Raw genomic sequence first — 6,000 nt, 5'->3', positions numbered from 1 at the left:
TTTTGGCCTCTAGCTTTTGATCTCCTAAGATGATGTGAAATCTGTGCTCTTGAGCAAACAAATCTTGTGTTCAGCATAATTTTAGGGTCAGACACTTAAATTATGGAGTTATAGCAAGTAAAAATTAACTTCAGCCTGGCCAAAATACAATTAAAATCAGTGTGAAAATGCTGTAATTCTTGTCACCTCATGTTGTCATTTTTGACCAGGAGTATTTAAAGCCAATCTTCGTGTTTACAATCATTGTAACTGTTGGTGAATGTACCCTGCCCTGGCTCCTGAGCCCAGGGTGCAGGTGGGGCAGGTTTCTGGAGCTCCCATCACCAGCAGACCATTCCCAGAGGGTGTTCCCCTTGCAGGATGCCAGAACCATTGGGCAGGAGCCACACCAGCCTTGCCCTGTCTTGGCTGGGTTTTCAGGTGCCTGGTGTGGGTGTGCCCGGACTGCCAGTGAAAGCAGAGAAGTTTCTTGAAATAGATCATTCAAAAACACCAAGGATGAAAACCGAGCTCATGGAGAACTGGCTGAGCAGGTTGCTGAGAGCTGACAGACTGTGTGGACATGTCAGTGCCCCCAGTCTGAGAGGGAAATCTGTTGGGGGCAGGTACAGGATTGATGGAAAGAGCAGGGATGTGAGAGCAAGAAAAGGATGCATGAGCTTTGTTATTTTTATTAATGGCTAAAATGTCTCCTTTATAGTCTTCTCTGGCTTTCTGCCCCTCCTTTTTGGTCCTGTGGCATTGCAGGTGTTGTGCCACTGGCTCTGGAGCAGGATGGGGCCACAGGTAAGACTCAGGGCAGTGGGGAGCAGATCTGGCCAGACACATTTGTACAGGACAGCAGCTGGTGTGAAGTGCAAACACACCATTGTACAGGCTCATCATCCTTCCTCTGAGCACTTGATCCTTAGAACACCGACAGTTTGTTACTTTTATTGCCTAAAATCCTGGGCAGCTGCCTGTCACCAGCTCTGGTTAGAGGAAGGTGGAGCGTTTGGTGCTGTTCTGCTCACGCCTGTGAGATGATGAGGGTGGGTGGCCACGGTCCTGCAGCAGGAGACACCGGGGGCTGGTGGCCCTAATTGCCAAGGACACAGTCGTGTTCACAGACTTTATTTGGTAATTACACTTAGTAGACCGTAGGGGACAATTAGGAAAGCTAGAACATGTGGCAGCTTCCACTCCATCACCAGCAAGGCTTGGATTGCAGCTTGAAAAGGGGCAGTGCAGGGGAAAGGGGAGCAGCTTCCCCAGCAAGGCACAGAGGGACAGCTTTTGGGTGGGCAGATGTCACCCTGGGAGTCCAGCTCGCCTGTGTGGTAGTAAGGAAATAAAGGCATGACTGTAAATGCTTTTAAGAAGACGTTGATGTTGCTTTTTCTAATCTATGCCTGAGCTTTACTGTGTGTGTTGAACACGAAGGTAAACACAAGTGGTGGAACAATGCTGTGTACAGTACAGTGTGCCTTGGTGTTTTATTAATTCATCCTTATTTGCTCATTTTACTGGGAGAAGGCAGGACTTTGGCTTGGTGGTGCAGCCAGGGAGATCTGCAGGTGAACTCGTTTGCCTGGAGGAAGAGGGGCCCAAGAGATGCCTCTGGGAAGGTGCATTAATCCATTAATTCATGGGCCTTGCATTCTACTTTTCCTAACATTTTGGGGCATTGTCCTGATCTCTTGCATTCCTCAGCTTTTGTGTTGTGGGGGTGTTTGTGTACAGGTCTCATCATTCCCCTTCTCTTCCCTGAGTACATTTTTCTCATCATTAGAGGTAAGAGTAAAGCAGCAGGGCAAGGTCCTTAGTATTTTACAGCATCGGCTGTGTTTAGTATTAATGTTTTGTACATAATGATCTTTCCTTCATGATTTGGGGAACCGAGGATCATAACAGCACATGATGTAACAACCGCCCAGAGGAGCAGGGTGGGTGGGTTTTACGAGGCACACCCAGAATGTCTGTCGGGTGGCTGCTGCATGAGCAGCTCCTGCCAGGGCTGCATTTTGCAGTAGGTGCCTTGGGGAAGGACCTCTGGCTTCCACCCTCCATGAGGGAGTGTTCCCTGTACAGACCTGAGCGTGTTAGGTAAAAAAAAGTAAAGACTCATGCTGCTTAAAATTGTACTTCAAACAGCAACTTGGAATGGCCTTGTAAACTGTTTCAGTCCCTGAAATCACTAATGTTGGGCGGATTATTCTAGAGAAAAGCTGGGATCCAGCTCTTGTGCATAGACCTTAGGAGGAACATGCACTGGCAGTGCTGGTGGTGAGGCTGGCAGCTGGGATTTCCTCGGGTCTGGACCCTGGGTTTGGCAGCAGGCTCTTGGCAAGGGTTTGGACCAGCCTTTGCCTGTGATCTTGGCTGGTCAGGAGAGCCTTGAAATGGAGTTTGTTGTGGTTTGTGTGCTCCCTACTCATGGGGGAAGAGTAGGGTCCATCTGCTTGCTGAGGCTGCCCTCTCCTGAGGCAGCACTTATAAACATTAAATTGGGTTCCAATTGTCTCCTGATGATCTGCTCTCTTATTTCTCTAATTGCTCTTGTCTGCTAATGGTTTGTTTTGTTTCACAGTAGTTTCATTTTGTCTGCAGCAGTATTGATGCAAGTGTGGAAGCACGTTAAGCAACAACATCATCCCGTTCGAGTTACAAACCAAGGCACAGCTCATTTCTAATGACTTTCCCTGGGGCCACGAGGACGGGAAAAAGGGATTTTTCTCGCTCAGCTCCATGATGTAGACGTGGAGCATGTCTTCCTTTTGGAAAGCCCTGCTGCTGAAACAGGGCAGGAGCCTGGTTTGCCTCCTTGGCCGTGAGCTTGTCACCTCCCTGGGGCTGCAGTGGGCAGGTCCCTGTGGGAGCAGGGTGAGCTGTAGGTGCATCACACCTTGAACCCTCCCGAGCAGTTTGTGTTCCCCTCTGTGCCCTCTTGCTCTGCAGGAGGAGGAGATCTCTGCTCGGTCCTGCTCTGCTAATGAACAACAGCATCTCTGAAACGATGTGTGACAGCAGGGGTAAGAACCTGCCACCTCTAAAGGAAAAACAATTAGGCCTGTTTTTTTCCCTGACTTAAGCTTAAATCTCTGAGCCTGGAATGCAATAACATTCTCATGTTTCAGGCTGCTTCTCCACTGGGCATAGGAGTTGCTGTACCATAGAAATTCTAAGTGATGCTCCTTCTCAGTGTCCTTGTGCCCCTGATGATGCTGGTGGGGAGGTGCCCTGATGCTTTCCCGATCTGTTGGGTGTTTGTTAGGGGCTGTAACCCTGTGGGCATCCCCTTTGCAGTGTGCTTGTTCCAGCTGCACACACATCTGTGAAAAGCTTCAGGACAGAGCGTACCATGGTGGGAGTGTTCACTGATTATTTGGAGAAATTACTCTGTTTTTAAATGCTACCCTAAATGTATGGGAAGTGAAAAATTTATGGGAAAGGAGGAAGGAGGAAGGAGGGCATGGAAAAAGCTTTAAATATATATATATATAAAATGTCTCCTGCCGTGGCTGTCTCCAGTCAAATGTGTGAACAGCTAATTGTGGCAGTACTGAAGCTTAGGCATGTAAAGGTTAGCAGCTTTCATCCTAAACTTTCTCCCTGTTTTCTCTACAGTCAGTTGTTGGCTGTTGTTTCTGATTTGTTTTTGTCTGTAAATTGCTGATCTCAGTTATGTAAATATAAATTCAAGATGAGCTATAAAATGCTGTAAGAGGTGGCTTGTGCCTCATGGCACGTGAAGTCTTTAAAAGTTCAGGAGAGGAGCTGTGTTGATTGGGAGCCAAGCCTGCTTTTTTTAAATTGTACTGAGATTTTTTTTTTTTTTAAACAAATGTCTTTTATATATCAGGTAAACTTGTTTTGACACCTAATTAAGTTAATTTAGGTGGTTTAGTGTAGTTCAGCAGCAGCTCAAAATCACGCTCTTCCACCTGGGCTGATATATTGATTCTGCTGGTGTTTCCTCCATAAATCTCCTTCTGTTTCTCTGCAGCTGTAATTGCATTTGAGAAAGGGAAAGGCACGTGTGCCCGAGCCACCCGTAATTACTCCTCTGAAATGCCTCGGGAGGTAAATGTGAGCTCAGTGTCTGTGGCGAGGCTGAAGTTTCACAATAGTTTCTTGACAGTTTCTGCAGCAGCTGAGTGAGATCGGCTGGGGCAGAGCTGTGACAGCGCCAGAACAGCTTTCACACCAGCTCCTGCTAACGTGGCAATGATGTGCAAAGCCTTCCTAGCAGAAATCCCTTTCCTACTAGATGACAGGGGGCAGGATTGCAGCAATGTGTTCTCGTGACTCTCCTAGAAGGTCATCTTCTGTTTTTCAGATGAACCTCCTTCAGGGTCCCTTGGGAGCTTTTGTTCTGGAAATCAGCTGCAAGTCCACAGGGATGTTTTCTTTCCTGATTGCTCCTTACTCAAAATCCAAATTATACAAGCCAAGAGTTGGGGTTTTTTGGGTATTTTTTTTTGTTTGTTTGTGGTTTTTTTTGTTTTTTTTTTTTTTGTTTGTTTGTTGGTTTGGTTGGGGTTTGGGTTTTTGTGGTTTTGTTTTTGTTTGTTTGTTTTGTTTTGTTTCTTTTGTTCTTGTTGTTTTTTTGGTTGGGTTGTTTTTTGTGTTTTCTCCCCCTTCTGGAACAGTCCAAGTGCCTGTTTTTGCTGGAGCAATTGCACACTGCATTTGTTTTGATTCCTAAAGGGCAAGCTGGGCATAACAAACCTCACATATCCACAACCATCAGTTTGGCTCCTAGGCTGTGTTGTTCATGTGCCAAAGCAATATTTATATATATATTGTATGAAGATGTGGTTGTCTGGGGGACTGAACAGTAAAATTCCAAAGCTCTGAATTGTGTTTCTGCCTACACCTGACCTGGGTCTGTTTATCTCCAGATTATGCACCAAATCCATCTGTTCCTTCACACTGAAATAAGGTAATTTTACTAAGAATTGACTGAAAGGAGCATGTTGTCACTGGGGTAACAATCCTGTGTTGTAACTGCACATCTGCTTTAGCAAATACAAAAGAGATTTGTTAAATATCTGCACTGAACCTTCCTGGCACTTCCCTTCACCTTGTGTACTGTTCTCATGAAACCTTAATGGGGAGACAGGGCAGGCCAAGGGTGTGAGATCTTTGTTGATTCGTGGAATCTCAAAGCTGGAAAAATCCCAGTGCTCAGGATCCCAGGACTGACACACACAGGCATTTGCTGCCCCCCTGCACAGGTAATCCTCTGGGACAAAGGGTGAATCTCACCTTGTTCTCTATCCCAGAGAAAACAGTGTCCAGGGAATGCTCATTTAAACCAAGTATTGGGTGATGGAGCTGTCAGAATTTAAGTGCTTCCTTGTCTGGCCAGTGCTCCCAGCCAGTGTGAGACCAACCAGAATTGGGGGTGTTTACTTGCATTTGTGTGGGCCTTGAAAGGCTTCTAAAATGATGTGAAGTTAATACAATGGGAAATGGATTTTTCCTGCCCACCCAAGCAAGCCTTTAGTGATTAATGCTGTAAAGCAAAAACAACATCAACAAATTCAGTTTTATAACGCGCTGCGGATTTCAGGTCTGTGAAAAATGTGTTTCATAAAAGAAATTTTTCCTCCTCCTGGTACTGTTTCAAAAACACCTTATCTCTGGAAAAACCCCTTGCCTCCACAGCTGCATTTGGATGCTAATGGGATACATGGCTCCATAATTCTTTGTCTCCCTTCCTGAATTGGTTCAAGGCTAAACTCTAGTGCAGCGTAGATATGTTCTACTAGAGAAAAGCTGAGCAGGGGAGAGGATTCGCTCTGTGGCTGTGAAATTAGTTGAAGTTTTTTTCATCTGTTTTTTCTTTTTTTTTTTTTCAGAGAGATGCACTGTGTGCTGTGACAACCACCAGGAAAAGGAAATCCTGAGGCACAGGGTGAGTTGTCACAACCCAAAAGAGGCAGCTGTGCCCTGTGCTGTTTGCTGTGGGCACAGCACGGGCGAGGGGCTCTCCCACCCCGGGAGCCACCAATG

Source organism: Pseudopipra pipra, chromosome 17, assembly GCF_036250125.1.
Source record: "Pseudopipra pipra isolate bDixPip1 chromosome 17, bDixPip1.hap1, whole genome shotgun sequence".
Classification (NCBI taxonomy): Eukaryota; Metazoa; Chordata; class Aves; order Passeriformes; family Pipridae; genus Pseudopipra; species Pseudopipra pipra.
This window is presented reverse-complemented; position numbering follows the sequence as displayed.